The 15,924-nt window shown below is 48.1% G+C and overlaps 1 protein-coding gene across 2 annotated transcripts in view; it reads right to left on the reverse strand.

Moving 5' to 3' along the window:
• The window catches only part of GNG12 (G protein subunit gamma 12), a 150,666-nt gene that overhangs the window by 17,919 nt on the left and 116,823 nt on the right, over positions 1-15,924 (reverse strand). Inside the window, exon 1 of one of the 2 annotated variants that reach the window (XM_062191520.1) lies at positions 14,872-15,036. The exons of the other annotated variant lie outside the window; for it this stretch is intronic. The gene's annotated coding sequence lies outside the window, so the exon portion shown is untranslated. Of the gene's footprint in view, positions 1-14,871; positions 15,037-15,924 lie in introns of those variants that run through there. 2 annotated transcript variants of the gene reach the window in all.

Here is a 15,924-nt window from a genome sequence, read left to right on the forward strand (position 1 = left end):
GTTTACACTCAACACTGAGAAGGAAGTCTACCAACAAGTTTTACTCCAGTGCAGCAAGACAGGCCAAGATAAAAACGTGCTTCTATCCACACGGTTGGCTTGGGATAGTCACATAGCTTGTGTGTTTACCCACAAATGAATAGATGAATTCAACAACTATTAATCTTGAAAACAAAGGCTAACATTTACAGGGTGCTTTTTCTATGCCAGGTGCTGCGTTAAGGACTCTAGGTGAAGTTACTTTATTTGCTCTTCACAACATCCCTGAAATAGAGATGACTATTATTTCATTAGCTAGCTTTCATATTTTTAAAGAATATAAGCATACAGGAAAAAAATTTTAATGTCCAAAAGTAAATACAACAAAACTAGCTTTCCTTTTATTTATTTATTTGAGAGGCAGACCTACAGACAGAGGGAGAGACAGAGAGCAAGAGATCTTCCATCTGCTGGTTCACTCCCCAAATGGCTGCAATGGCCAGAGCTGGGCCATCTGAAGCCAAGAGGCAGGAGCTTCTCCTGGGTCTCCCATGTGGGTACAGGGACCCAAGGACTTGGGCCATCCTCCACTGCTTTCCGAGGCCATTAGTAGAGAGCTGAATCAGAAGTGAAGTAGTTGGGACTCAAACTCGTGCCCACTGGGATGGAGGCACCACAGGCAGAGGCTTAACCTACTAGGCCACAGCATTGGTCCCACAACTATCTGTCTAAAAAATGCAAATGGGAGCTTGTTATACGCACTGCTCTGGATCTTGCCTTTTTTCTTTTTAAAAAAGATTTTATTTATTTGAAAGTTGGAGTTACAGAGAGAGACACAGAGAGAGTGAGAAGTCTTCTATCTGCTGGTTCACTCCCCAAATGGCCATGATGGCTAGGGCTAGGACAGGCCTACGCCAGGAGCAGGAACTCCACCCAGGTCTTCCACATGGGCGGAGGGGCCCAAACACTCGGGTCATCTTTCGTTGCCTTCCCAGGTGCATTAGCAGAAAGCTGGATTGGGAGTGGAGCAGCAGTGCCCACATGGCATGTGGGCATGGCAGGCAGCAGCTTAACCCGCTATTCCAGAACACCGGCCTCAGCCTGTTGTTTTCTGTAACCAACATTCTACACTGGAAATCATGGCGAACTTGGTATCGTGAACACATTTTCCAAGCCGGGACACTGACAGTTTCAGGGATACCCACTTAGTAAGTGCCAGGGATGAAAAAAGTCTGGGCTCTAACCCTTCCTGCACCCAGCCTCTCTCCAGTGTCCTGCAGAAGCTTTCTGAGGCTGGAGAGAGGGCAAGAGAACAGCCAGGGAAGGAGAAGACAGAATTAATTCCTGCTCTACAAAGACTCATTGCTTTGGGGGAGGGGGGTTAATACTCAGTGAAGTGGGAGAAGATTTCCAAATAATCTAAGAGTGTTTCCAGGACATGGTTTCACCATATCCTTAAATGCAAAGCATTTGGGAAAGGCAGGAACCTCAGAGGAGGGACCCCACCAAGGAAGTCCTCCAGCGCCCCAGCCCTGTGGTATCCACAGCACCCTGGGGAGCAATGGCAGCATGATGCATCACAGGGATCTTCTTAGAAATCCAGACCCACCTAATCAGAGGCTCTGCAGGGTGTCCTGTGCTTTAACAAGCCCTCCAGGGGCTTCTTCAGTTCTCTAAGGCTTAGGAACCAACCCATAGAAAGGGTGGTTTTAAAGTTTGGGTTTTGAATGACAGGAGGGTCCAGTTGTCAAAAAAATTAACAGTCTATTTAATCCAAGCTTGATCTATGTTCCTGGCACTATCCTAAGTGAGCAATACAGAGATCCCCTACCTTGAGGTTACTCCTGGCTTGGGATATAAGTCCAATCTATCTAAGGAAGGAAGCAGAACACTTCAAATGCCCAGGTTGAGGGCTCCACCTTTTACCTGTGTTACATGTGTTCTGTGGTTTTGAGACCTACACCAGAAAGGAAGTGTGACCAACGGCACCCTTCCTGTACCACCGGGTCCTGTCGGCAATGAGACCTCCTTGTCCTGAAGGTCGTGTGTCTGGGGAGCCGACAACCCAGCACAGAGATGTTTAGGATTATGGCCTTGAAGGTCTTGCACATTGTCCACACTAAACATAGGCCATGCTTTTTATTCCTGCTAAGCAGATAGGTGCTCACTGCTTACTCACTTCCCTAGGACACATCTGAAAAAAGGAACAGTTGAAACCCAGATGAAAACGAAGCAGCAGGCAAATGCGGCTGTACCCGGCATTTAGATTAAGAGGCAAGAGGTAGGGGCTGGAGCTGTGGCTTAGCAGGTAAAGCTGCTGCCTGCAAGGCCAGAATCCCATGAGTCCCGGCTGCCCCACTTCCAATCTAGCTCCCTGCTAATGCACCAGGGAAGGCAGTGGCGGATGGCTCAAGTGCTTGGGTCCCTGCACCCACTTCGGATTGGCCCAGATCCAGCTGTTGTGTCCATTTGGGGAATGAACTAGATGATGGAAGATCTCTCTCTCTCTCCCTTTCAAATAAATAAATAAATCTTTATAAAAAAGAGTCAAGAGGTAGCCATTCCCTTGTTTTCAGTGGTGTCATCTTCTTGAAGGGGCAGGAGGCATGGATTTAGAAGAGGAAAAGGCTGAGAAAGGTCTGCACAGAGGCTGTGCAGCTCAGGGACACGCACAGTCGCCAGCTGGGGCTGGGTGTCACCAACGGAATGATGAGTACAGACCACAGCACTGGAGTTAAAGGGCTCACTGTTCCAGCAAGTGAGCTAAGTCAGCCCGAGCATCCGTGATCAACATTAAGCAGGCTAAGAAATCACACCACTGGCAGGCGTTGGAAGCTCAGAGAATGGGTGATGAGTGAGGGCTTGTGCAGGCAGAGGGAGAGAGAGGGACACAGATCTTAAATGGGCCAGTCCTTGAAGGGTAGAAACTGACAGGTCCAGCAAGGGTGAAGGAAGAATTTCAACATGGTTATGGAGGGGAGTGGGAAAGGCCAGATTAAAGCTTTCTTGTATGAAATGGGAGCCAGCAAAGGTCTCTGAGCAGAAGTGACAAGCACAAGAGAGTATTGTTCAAAAAATGACCACGTGGGCCAGGGTTGTGGCACAGAGAGTTAAGCTTCCACTAGCGACACTGGCGTCCCATATGGGAAGGACTGGTTCTAGTCCCGGCTGCTCTGCTTCAATCCAGCTCCCTACTAGGAAAGCAGTAGAAGATGGCCCAAGGACATGGGCACCTGACACTCACATGGGAGACCAGGATGGAGTTTGGGGCTCCTGGATTCAGCCTGCCCCACACCCAGCTGGTGCTCCCATTTGGGGAGTAAACCAGCAGATGGAAGATCTCTCTGCTTTTTAAAGAAGCAAATCTTTTAAAAAAAAATCAAGCACCTTCATGTAGGTGGGAACAGAAGTAGATGACAGAGAAAACTAGTTTCACAGAAAGTCTAGGGTAGACTATATGGTCAGGCTTTGGGGTCAGATAGAAATGGGTTCAAATCTGGACTCCTTCACTTCATGTTGTACGATGTCGAAGACGTCACTTACTCTCCTTGGACCCCTAGATTCCCTCTGTGTAGTATGGAAAAACAGGTGCCCACCTCGCAGGACTGAAATGATCAGACACTGCAGGAAAGGGCCTGGTAGCAGAAACCACCCAGTGTTATCCACATCATCACTCTCATAAGGAGGTAGAGCAGGAGATTTCAAATAGAGAAAGGCAACCGGATGTAAGAGATATGCAAAGGTAAGCACGAACAAGCTTCCTTCGCAGGGCTGGCCAGGGAGTGAAGGCCCAGCTGTGGCTGTTGACTTCTGAGGGAGGGCTCAAGAAGAGAGTAGAGTGTGCCCTTGGGGCTGGTGCACAGGGACTGGCACAGGTAGAGCAGCTTCAGAGGAACAGAGATGGGGGCAAGGGAAGCCCCCCCTGCATGCAGTAATCCCATCACAGAAGCCAGGGAAGGAGAGGCATGTGAGGGAGGAAGGGCACGCTTATGCTGTCTGAACTGGGTTGTGCATACACCCAAAAACACACTGGAAGAGTATACCCCAAAATGCAGCTATAGCTAGGTGCTAAGAATTTTAGGGGACTTTCAGTATTGTTTTTCATGTACGCCTGTAGCTTGCTAGCTTATGGTACTAACAGCTAATACTTACATAGTACTTACACCTGCCAAACACTGGTCCAAGGGCTTTACAGATATTAATGTACTTAATCCTAAAAACAATGCAATGAGCTTGTTCCCCTTGTTCTTCCCAGTTTAGAATTAAGGCAATGGAGGGAGGCAGCAACTTAGAACACAATCAAGGTCAGAGAGAAGGTACAGCTGGCTCCAGAGTTGTGCTCTCCACCACATGTGATACTTTTAGGATTCATATTCGTTCTTGTTTTCATTCTCTCTTTCTCTCTCTCTCTCTCTCTCTCTCTCTCTCTCTCTCTCTCTCTCTCTCTCTCTCACACACACACACACACACACACAGTAATTGTTACAAACCCAGAAGGAGGGACACTTACTGGGCACTTTATAGAGGTAAAGGAAGTAGAGGGTAAGAACAGCTTATTAGATTTGGTGACTGGGGTTACTGGGGACCTCTGAGTGAGTAGCTTCCACAGTGTGAAGGGACAGAGGCCAAATGATAGGGCTGAAGAGAGAATTGTTGATTCAGACCCACAGGTGGAGAGGGAGGGGACTATGGAGAGGAATTTGGCAGCACCGTGAAGACGAGGAACCGGACAGAAGCTTTCAGGAGCGGGAGGGCTGTTTTCAGTGATGGCAGACATCAGAGCATTTCTGAAAGCAGAGAGGAGTGCCGAGACACAGCAAGAGAGTGAAGCTGCTGGGAGCACAGGTTAACTGAGCAAGTTGAAGGCAGAGAGCTCAGGACTGGGCTTGCAAATCAGGAAGAGGAGAGGCTGGGAAGAGAGACCTGGAAGATGCAGATGGGAAAAAGCAGGGGAGCAGAGAGCCAAGCAGCTCAGGCTGAGAGACAGAAGGAAGGAAGCTACTGATACCCACAACGCAGGCAACTCCCTCAGCCCCTGCACTGAGCAAAAGCAGTCACAGAGAGCACGCATCATCTGATTCCCTTTGTGTAAGTTGTCAAGAGCAGGCACGATGAAGAAGTCTAGGGGAGACAGACTACAAGTGGAGAAAGCGGGTGGGGCTTAGAGGAAGCCAGGTTGCCAGGAGTCAGCTGCTCCCTGCTGAAGCCAAGTGACTTCAACAATTAAACTGCATGGGGTTCATTCTATTTTTGCATCTTTGGAAAGTTTAAGAATAACAAGTTACAAGCCAAATTCTATGGTCCTACCACACTTCATAACACAGCACATGATAATTATTTACATTATCACTTGCTATTTGTCATTAAAGAATGGAACATACGTACATTAGACTCGACACTTCCTCCTCCAGATCCTGATCTGGCAAGTGTGGCCAGTATCCATTATGCAAATGAAGCACTTGTCTTCGGAGGAGGCACAGACGGGATTAAAACAGCCATGATCTGGGCCCTCTGCCCATTTCACACAGTGCTCAGGCTTTGGGTCACTGACGTCCAAGTTCAACTTGCCAGGAAGCATCACTCCCAGGAGACGCCCACAAAAATGAAACACTCAACACGGTGGTCTAGATACCGATAACACATGCATGGCAAAAAATGTTTGGTTTTCCTCTGCCTTCGTCTCACCTTCTGCCATGAAACTACAGCAAGAAAGCATGCCCTACACATCTGGACTGGAGGAAGAGCAAATCCTGAAGTTCTTGGAGTGACCAACAAGATGAACATCTGGCCCTCATGTTAAACTACTTGTTTTGAGTCTCATAGTAACAAATGTTTACACATTTCAAAGGGAAAAGGTCTGAAGACACAAGAAGCTTCCATGTTTACTTCTTGTAGTTCTAGCTTATTTTCTATTTATTTTTACAATTTTATTTATTTATTTATTTATTTATTTGAAACGGGGAGGGAGGGAAAGTGAGACAGAGACACAGAGAGGGAGGGAGAGAACACCTTCAGTCTGGTTCACTCCTCAAATGACTGAAACAGTCAGGGCTGGGCCAGGCTGAAGCAAAGAGCCTAGAACTCAATCCAGGTCTCCCATGTGGGTGGCAGGGACCCAAATTTTTCAGCCATCACCTTTGCCTCCCCAGGGTGTCCGTTAGTAAGATATGGGGTACAGGCATCCTTCCTCCCTCCTTCCCTCTCTCCTTCCCTCCCTTCCTTCCTTTTTTTTTTTTTTTTTTAAGGTTTATTGATTTATTTGAAAGGCAGAGTTACAGAGAGGCAGAGGAAGAGAGAGAGAGAGAGGGTCTTCCATCTGTTGGTTCACTCCCCAGATGGCCGCAATGGCCGGAGCTGGGTTGATCCAAAGCCAAGAGCCAGGAGCTGGGACTTTCTTCCTGGTCTCCCATGTGGATGCAAGGGCCCAAACTCTACTGCATTCCCAGGCCATAGCAGAGAGCTGGATTGGAAGTGGAGCAGTCAGGACTCGAACTGGCGCCCATATGGATGCCGGCACTGCAGGTGGCAGCTTTATCCACTATGCCACAGTGTCGGCCCCTAGGCATCTTAATATATGCACCAAATGTTGGCTCCATCTGAAAGTAAACTTGTTAATTAAGGACATCTTTTTTGAAAATGTTACTGGAGGGAAACTATGGACCAAGAAATGAAGCCCAGTCATTTAAGAGCCAAACCTCAGGGTTGGTGCTGTGTCGTAGTAGGTTAATCCTCCACCTGTGGCGCCTGCATCCCAAATGGGTGCTGGTTCACATCCTGGCTTATCCTCTTCCAATCCAGCTCTCTACTAATGCACCTGGGAAAGCTGTGAAGGATGGCCCAAGTCCTTGGGCCCCTGTACCCACGTGGGAGACCTGGAAGAAGCTCCTGGCTCCTGGCTTCAGATCAGCCCAGCTCTGGCCAGTGTGGCCATTTGGGGAGTGAACTAGTGGAAGGAAGACCTCTCTCTCTGTCTTTCCCTCTCTCTGTCTGTAACTCTGCCTCTCAAATAAACAAATCTTAAAAAAAAAAAAAAAAATCCAAACCTCAAGGACTGGTGCTGTGGCATAGTGGGTAAAGCCCTGTCTGCAACAACAGCATCCTATATGTGCACTGGTTCATGTTCTGGCTGCTCCACTTCCCATCCAGCTCCCTGATTACATGCCTGGGAAAAGCAGACGAAGAGATAATCCAAGTGCTTGGACCTCTGTCACCCATGTATGAGACCAGAAAGAAGCCCCTGGCTTCTGCCTGGCCCAGTCCTGGCATTGTGGCCATCTGGGAGAGTGAACCAGCAGATGGAAGATCTCACTCTCTGTCTCTCCCTCTAACTCTGATTTTCAAATAAATAAATAAATCTTTTTTTTTTTTTTTAATTTTTTTTTTTGACAGGCAGAGTGGATAGTGAGAGAGAGAGACAGAGAGAAAGGTCTTCGTTTTTGCTGTTGGTTCACCCTCCAATGGCCTCTGCGGACAGCGCATCTCGCTGATCCGAAGCCAGGAGCCAGGTGCTTCTCCTGGTCTCCCTTGCGGGTGCAGGGCCCAAGGACTTGGGTCATCCTCCATTGCCTTCCCAGGCCATAGCAGAGAGCTGGCCTGGAAGAGGGGCAACCGGGATAGAATCCGGCGCCCCAACCGGGACTAGAACCCGGTGTGCCGGCACCACTAGGCGGAGGATTAGCCTGTTGAGCCACGGCGCCGGCCAATAAATAAATCTTTAAAGCAAACAAACAAACAAAAAGGTCCAAACCTCATTAGCAATATCAATGCAATTTAAGTATGAGGTATTCAAAAAGAATATTTCTACCTTAGTTTGCTGAGTTTTATAAAATTTCATTTTAATGAACAATACAAAATTGATCACAAATTCAAATTAAACTGCATAAATATTTTTCTTTATATGAGGTACAAATGGGCTTCAAAACATTCATAAAAATGGAATTAAAAGACAAATTAATATTTAAAATTTTTTAACATTTAGTTTTACTTTATTTGAAAGGCAGAGAGAGAGGTCCTCCGTATTAGTTGTTCACTCCCCAAATGTTCACAAGAGCCAAGGTTAGGCCAAGCCAAAGCCAGGAGCCCGGAACTCAATCTAGGTTTTCCACATGGGTTGCAAGAACCCAACTACTTGGGTTATTACCTCCTGCCTCCCAGGGTGTCCATTACCTGGAAGCTGAAATCAGAAGTAGAGTATGGACTTAAACTAGGCACACTGATAAGAGATACACGTCTTACCTGCTGTGCCAAACACCCATGCCAGGCTCAGATATTTTGGTTAAAATATTTTTGTCATCCATAGATAGTTTTTTTATAATACATATTTTCCATAAACTTTTTGAAAGATACTCAAAGAAATTTTAAGACAGACAGTGAAGTCAAATAAATAGAGAATTCCATTTAGAACAACTGGATTTTAAATACACAGCACGATGCTACACTATGCTTGTTTACTTAATTCAACAATTTCACAAAACAGGACCATCAAATGGAATGGTGTGAGAGGATTCTTGCAAAGACTTTTTTTTTTTTTTTTTAAAGATTGTGTTTATTTATTTCTAAGTCAGAGTTACGGAGAAAGAGGGAGAAAGAGATTTTCCATCCTCTCATTCACTCCCCAGATAGCTGCAACAGCTAGGCTGAAGCCAGGAGCTTTATCCAGGTCTCCCACGTGGGTAGCAAGGGCCCAAGGACTTGGATCATCCTCTGCTTTTTCCCAGGCCATTAGCAGGGAGCTGGATCAGAAGTGGAGCAGCCAGGACATGAACTGGTGCCCAAACGGGATGCCGGCATTGCAGGTGGCAAGTTTACTGCCAGCCCTGCAAAGTATCTTTTAGGGCTACTTTCAGCCTCACATTTTCTGTGTCAGACCCATTTGAAATACTGGGATTTTCCTGGCATATTAACATACTACCACAAGTCCCAAGAGTAGGCTTTAAAAACATGGTTATCATTCTTCTCACAAACACTGACATCTAGTTCACCCATCAGTCCTTAAGTCTACTCTTCCATCTTTCTAACGGTGAGCTCCTTGAGGCCAAGCACCTATATTATAAAATCCTTATTGTGGGGCCTGTGTTGTGGCATAATGGGTTAAGTAACTGCCTGCAGCACCGAGATCCTATATGGGAGCCGGTTAGACTCCGGGCTGCTCTACTTCCAGCTTGGCACCCCAATGATGTGCCTGGGAAAGCAGCAGAGGATGGCCCCAAGTGCTTGGGCCCCTGCAACCAGCATGGGAGACCTAGATGAAGCTCCTGTCTTCTGCCTGGCCAAACCCTACCAAATCCTGGTCATCTGGGGGGTGAACCAGCAGAGAGAGGATGACTCTCTTTGTCTTTCCCTCTCTCTCTGTAACTCTGCTTATCAAATAAATAAAATAAATCCTTAAAAAAAATTCCTTATCTTACATATGCAATGCACATATAAGGGATAAATGTCTATTTTAAAAAATGCTTATTTATTTTCACTTATTTGAAGGGCAGATTGACAGACAGGGAAGGAAAGATTGTCTGCTGTTTCACTTCCCACATGACTGCAACAGCCAGGGCTGGGCTAGGCTCAAGGCTGAGGCCTGGAACTTCATTGGGTCTCTCACATGGGTGGCAGGAGTTCAAGCACTGGGCCATGATCTGCTGACTCCCAAGATGCATTAACAAGAAGCTAGACTGGAAGCAACTGATTTATTATAAGACACATGGATAGACTTGGCAGGAAGTCATAGCTTGGTAATTCTTCTTCATAGTTCAGGAAACAGAGGGCAAACATATTCCTGGGGCAGGGCATGAAATGGGAACTCAATGAACACTTCCAATTAAGTGATGACACAAGAATCTAGCAGTACTTTAGGTGAGTGATGACAAGGGCCTGAGTTCAATTGTGAAAATCAGAATTTCTTTCTTTTTTTTTTTTTGGGGGGGGGTTTATTTATTTATTTGAAAGGCAGTTTGAGTGAGGCGGGGGGGGGGGGGGGAGGTCTTCATCTGCTGGTCCACTTTCCAAATGGCCATGATGGTTGCAGCTGGGCCAATTGGAAGCCAGGAGCCAGGAGTTTCCTCCTGGTCCCCACATGAGTACAGGAGCCCAAGAACTTGGGTCATCCTCTACTGCTTTCCCAGGTCACAGCAGAGAGCTGGATTGGAAGTGGAGCAGCTGGGACTTGAACCAGTGCCCACATGGGATTGCCAGCACTGTAGGCGGCAACTTCAACCCACTACACCACAGTGCCGGCCCCAAAAAATCAGAATTTGTGAAACAATCGGGATGACATCACGCCAATAAATGACTCCTTCAGAAAATACTTCCTGAAATCCATTACATACTGAAGAGGTTCAGTCTGAGAAATGAATTGTTCGGCTCTGATTCTAATTAAGCCTCAATTAGGAACCATAATAAACTTTCCTAAATTTCTGCACAACTTCTTGAGCGTAGTTCTGCTTATATTTCCAAAGTACAATACTAGGGCACATCATATAATTCTCATAATCCCTGCACTTGGGAATGGCTGGCTGATACTAACATTGGTTTGTGGCACTTTCCCTCTTGTATTAAGGGCAGACTAGGAACATACAAGTCTGCGGCTGCCAGCTCTGGAAACAAAGAAGAGCCCCAGATGCCTTCTTTGCTTACATCTGCCTGTGCAAGGCAGGGACTGCAAGTAGAAGGGGGCGGCTGCATCCCATGGTATTCCATCTTACAGGCAGCACTAGCTTAACACGTACTTTTTTTCTTTTTTTTTTTTTTTTGACAGGCAGAGTGGACAGTGAGAGAGAGACAGAGAGAAAGGTCTTCCTTTTGCCGTTGGTTCACCCTCCAATGGCCGCTGCGTTAGGTGCGCTGCGGCCAGCGCACCGCGCTGATCCGATGGCAGGAGCCAGGTGCTTCTCCTGGTCTCCCATGGGGTGCAGGGCCCAAGCACTTGGGCCATCCTCCACTGCACTCCCTGGCCACAGCAGAGAGCTGGCCTGGAAGAGGGGCAACCGGGACAGGATCGGTGCCCCGACAGGGACTAGAATCCGGTGTGCCGGCGCCGCAAGGCAGAGGATTAGCCTAGTGAGCCACGGCGCCGGCCAACACGTACTTTCAAGTAAAATCGAATAGCTAAATGCAACAGCACTAACATCTTTTGTAACTTACATATTTAATTGTACATTCAATCAAACTTTTAAGCTCCTGAGAGATCATGGAGACCAACATTTAGTTGTGATCAAACAGGAGTTTCAGAAGGTTGAAGCAGACTATATGTTTAGAAGCACACAAGATTCTCTGGATGGCTTTTATGTACAACGTAAGTTAAAATTAGCGACGTGCTTATATTGCAAGTAGAAATTATAAGGTCAGTTTTAGTAGAGTGAAAAAATGCATGCATGCAGCCTGTCAGTGCCAACGATGACAAACACATAGATATGGCATTTGGTGATGATTGCCAGATGCTACTGCCTTTTGCATTGCAGGGATTTATAAGTGAAACCCAATCCCAGCTGACTTCTGGGCAACCCTACCTAAGCGTCACATGTAGATCCTGCTGCCCATTTGTCTGCCACTTCTGCCTGAATCAACACAGGAACCTGGTATTCTCCTGCTAATGTGGTGAGCCTGACACAATAATAATGCCATCAAAAGACTTCCATTAACAAAGTGCTTTCTCATATACTACCTAGGATACCATCAGCTGCTTAGTTTTCTTTTCATTCCTACCTGTGGACTTGCAAGAGTTTAGCATTCAAATTTACATGAATAATAAGTTATTTTTGCAGACAATTAGAAAAAAAAAAACAATCTTTTTGCCTCATGAGGCACCTATTTCTTAGTAGCCCAACAGGTGCTTCTCCTCTTAATATTTAGTGTATTTTCACAAGAATCTTAAGCAGAGGGAAGTTCTGTTTTCTCCTTGCTTAGAACTCATTTAATGATATTTTCTTAGGGGAAGATTACACCTGTGCCTAAGACGTAGGGCAGAGTGAAAGAAATCACAACCAAAGCGACGAGAGGTTGATTCCTAACAGGGCTGCCTTTCAAAATCACCTGGGCAATAGTTCCACTGCCCACACCTCACCCCATGCCTCTAAACCAGAACACCGGCAGCAGGACCTGGCCAAGGCACTGGGCGAAGTTCTGGAAAAGCCCTAGGTGATTCTGATGTGTACTCCCGGTTTGAACTGTGGGACTGGAACACATCAGGCCCGTTTGGTCGCAAGGCCAAGGTCTCCCTGACTGCTCTGCCTGGTGGCCTTGGGCAAGTCACTTCCCCTTTCTGGGCCTCGGTGTCCTCATCCCTAACCCAGGAGGGCAGTTCAGGAGCTCTGCACCCCATCTTCACTTCTCACAGAGCAGCTCTCCCTTCCCAGCCTTCAGAACCACTCAGAGCACTGGCTCAAGCTTTCATGTTTACATATTATAGAATATGATACATTTGCATATGATGAAGGCGTGGGCTGTGAATGTCACCAAAGTGAATCATTCCAGTGACACAAACAGGTGCACTGAGCACCTGACAGAACTATGCACCCAGGGGTAGGGAAAGGGGGTCAACTTGGCTGCTTCTGGGGCCACGGAAAACAGTGCAGCTGGGGAAGGCGGAGGGGTAGCTTTCTACACCAAAGGGGTCCTAAGACAGCCAGCACGTAGGAGAGAAAACGGTGTTCACAGATGATTTTAAAAAACCAAACATGCCCACAAAGACAGTGAGCTTTCAGCTACTGTGTTTTGTAAAAGGCCAGCGCAGCAAACTGAAGTCTCTGGCTGATTTGCCATGTGCCTTTGCAGATAATAGCACCAAACATGAGTGACAGAGAAGGCAGCCCTTCTGCAGAATTTCACAATTCCAGAGAAAGCCGAAGAACTCTCTGCACAAATCCACTTCTTGGCACGGCCGCTGCTAACCCGGCCTGAACTCTCTCAGGCCCAGGCCTCCCCAGGGCGTGCATCTCTGTGCTTCTCAGCCCTGCCCTGCCCCCCCAGAAGGCGTCTTTGCTGCTCGAGGCCTTTAAACTCAGCTGGCCTTGGAGACGTTGCCCGAGTGCCCAGGCTTCCTCTCCTCCACGCCGCAGGGCTGCACAGGCCACTTGTGTCTGCTCCTGGTCCTGCACCTGCGTGTGGCCCACGCTCACCTGGACAGCTTGCCAGTACTTGTTCCTCTAACGGAAGGTCCTTCTGGGGGCACCTTCTGTCTCTTTTCTGTTAACCAAGCAACTCCTATTAGTTACGTAGATTCAACACTTCTGCTCTGCCTTTGTTTTTTTTTTTAAATTTATTTATTGAAAAGCAAAGAAAAAGATAAAGAAAAATAGAGCACTCCCATTCACTGGTTTACTCCCCAGATTTCTCCAACAACTCTGGCTGGGCTAGACCAAAGCCAGGAACTCAATCCAGGTTTCCCACATAGGTCCTGAGCTATCACCTGCTGCCTCCTGGGGTGCATATCAGCAGGAGCTAGAATGAGGAGCAGAGCTGCAGCTCCGACATGGAGCTTAACTACTGCTCCAGCTGTTTCTGAAGCCACCACCTTGCCCCTCTGCTTCCAAAAGGCTGAGCAGCACTGGGGGTCTCATTTTCGTATCAGCAGCTCCCTCTCTGGTATCCCCGCCATCAAGCTCACGTTCAGGCTCTCATTTGACATGTGCTGTGAGAGGACGGTGCCCACCTTGGCTTGTCTGGACTCCCTGATGCTCTTCTCAAGGCTTTCCACCCATCAGACAGCTGGCCATGGCCCAGCAATCCTAGACAATGGCAAAGCTAACCCAACAGATGGAGCAAGCTAACCTCAACAGATGCTGAGGGTGGTGGGGATGTGACATAGCTTTCCCTGCTCTGTCCCCTGTGGCAGCCCTGGAGGGGACTCTGCCCATTCCCACAGCACAGGCTGAATCCACTGCTGTGGACCAAATAGGTAACATAGCCAGACAGCTCCACTCTAATGCTATTATGCCCTTCGGCATCTTCAGGGGTGGGGGTGAGGGTGGGGTGTGACTTGATGACAGCACTGATTTAGGCAGAACATTCAGATATGGCCATTCTGATCCTGGGTGTCATCTCAAAAGAAATGTGGGCCTCTGTTCCCCAGAAGACAGATGTGAGGACACGGGCGGCAGCACTGCTCAGAACACGCCCCAAGCAGGAATGCCAACATGACCAAAACAGGAGCCGAAGGAAGCAGCTGACAGAATACCACACAGCCAAAGGCAGCAAAAGCATGCAGCCCTGTGGAAGAGTCACGGCGGAGGTGCAGGGGCACAGGAGTGAAAATGGAGTGCACGCAGTGATTCTGTCCACGTCACGTACCAACATGCTCAAAACCAACCTATGCTGTGAGGTCAGGGGAACAGATGGCGACTTCTTAGAAGGGGAAGGACGTGAGGAAATGCCCCCCTTCCCCCAGTTGCTGGCTACTTTTGTGTGTTTAGCTTAGGACTCAATCATTCTTAAGACTTGCGTACTTTTCTGTATGTTAGTATACATCCCTAGAAAGCTTATACAACACACAAGCCCAGCATCACATGCTCCCAATGAACTGTGGAACTTTCACTGGGGCCCAGAAACTCTTTTAAAACTGCTGTCACCGGGGCCAGCGCTGTGGCGCAGTGGGTTGAAGCCCCTGGCCTGCAGCGCCGGCATCTCATGTGGGTGGTGGTTCAAGTCCCAGCTGCTCTACTTCCAATCCAGCTCTCTGCTATGGCCTGGGAAAGCAGCAGAAGATGGCTGAAGTCCTTGGGCTCCTGCACCCACGTGGGAGACCCTGAAGAAGCTCCTGGCTCCTGGTTTCGGATCAGCTCAGCTCCAACCATTGTGGCCATTTGGGGAGTAAACTAGTGGATGGAAGACCTCTCTGGCTCGATCTCTCTCTGTAACTCTTAAAATAAATAAAATAAATATTTTAAAAAATAAAACTGCGGTCACCTCCCACTCCAGTCTTCTCCCTGGATGCTCTGGAGATTCTTTGCCCCTAAAAGGTGCAGGTGTCCTCTGAAACCCTGTGGGTTTGCACATTTTATGGAGAGGGGTGTCCACAGCATTCCATGGCATCCATCGTGTTCTCACAGGGCCTTGCCACACAGGAACGGCCAAGAACAACTGCTGTTCCTGCTGCTGCTCAAATGGTCCTGCAAATGAAATTCAAGTCTCTTGTTCCCTTTGTGTTTTCTTCCAGGAAGCCCCCCAGCCCCCCCCACCCCCCACCCCCGCCCCCGAATCCCCTGCTGGGATTCTACCTCAGCTTCTAGGTCAGTCCAGGCTGCCTCTTCCACCATGTCTCAGTATCTCTTTATCAGGGGGGTCTGCTGTGGCCCCCGTGGGAGGCACCGAGTAAATACAAATACTCCAGCTCTAATGCCTGTCCTCAAGGGGTTTTCTCTCCAGGACTGGCAGACAGATGCACCCACACATCGCTTTAAACAGACATAGGGTACAGGGAAGAGGAAGAGAGAGATGGATTTGAAGTAGGCAGGCATACAGGTTAAAATTGATCAGATTTGTGAACTGGAAGACCATGCCTTCACCACGCCCCTGTGTGACCTCATTCCCCTACTGGCCACACCCTGGTGCCCACCAGCCAATCAGGTTAATTAACCACTCCCCTTTGGAAGTGGGTTAAAAGCCGGACATGGTATGGCCCAGGCGCTCTTCTTCCCTGGCCTCTAGTCAGGAGGGGGCTTGCTGTAGCCCCGCGCCTCCAGGGCTCATGGCCTTAGGGCCATGTGCTCTAGGCTTCCTGGCCCAGATACAGGCCTAGATGCTCATCCACATGGCTGGTTCCTGGTGCTTGGTATGAACCCCTATTCACCCCTCATCTCAACCTTAAGATCTTGGCTATGCCTGGATGCTCATTATTCCCAATGACTGATGTCTAGAGGGAAAAAGTGCAACGGCAAAGAACTTTGGAAGTCTCCTACTAAGACCCTACCCCAACAGCATGTGAGGAATGGTGTCCCACCCTAGGGCACAAGCGCCACA

The sequence above is a fragment of the Lepus europaeus genome, chromosome 5, assembly GCF_033115175.1.
Source record: "Lepus europaeus isolate LE1 chromosome 5, mLepTim1.pri, whole genome shotgun sequence".
Classification (NCBI taxonomy): Eukaryota; Metazoa; Chordata; class Mammalia; order Lagomorpha; family Leporidae; genus Lepus; species Lepus europaeus.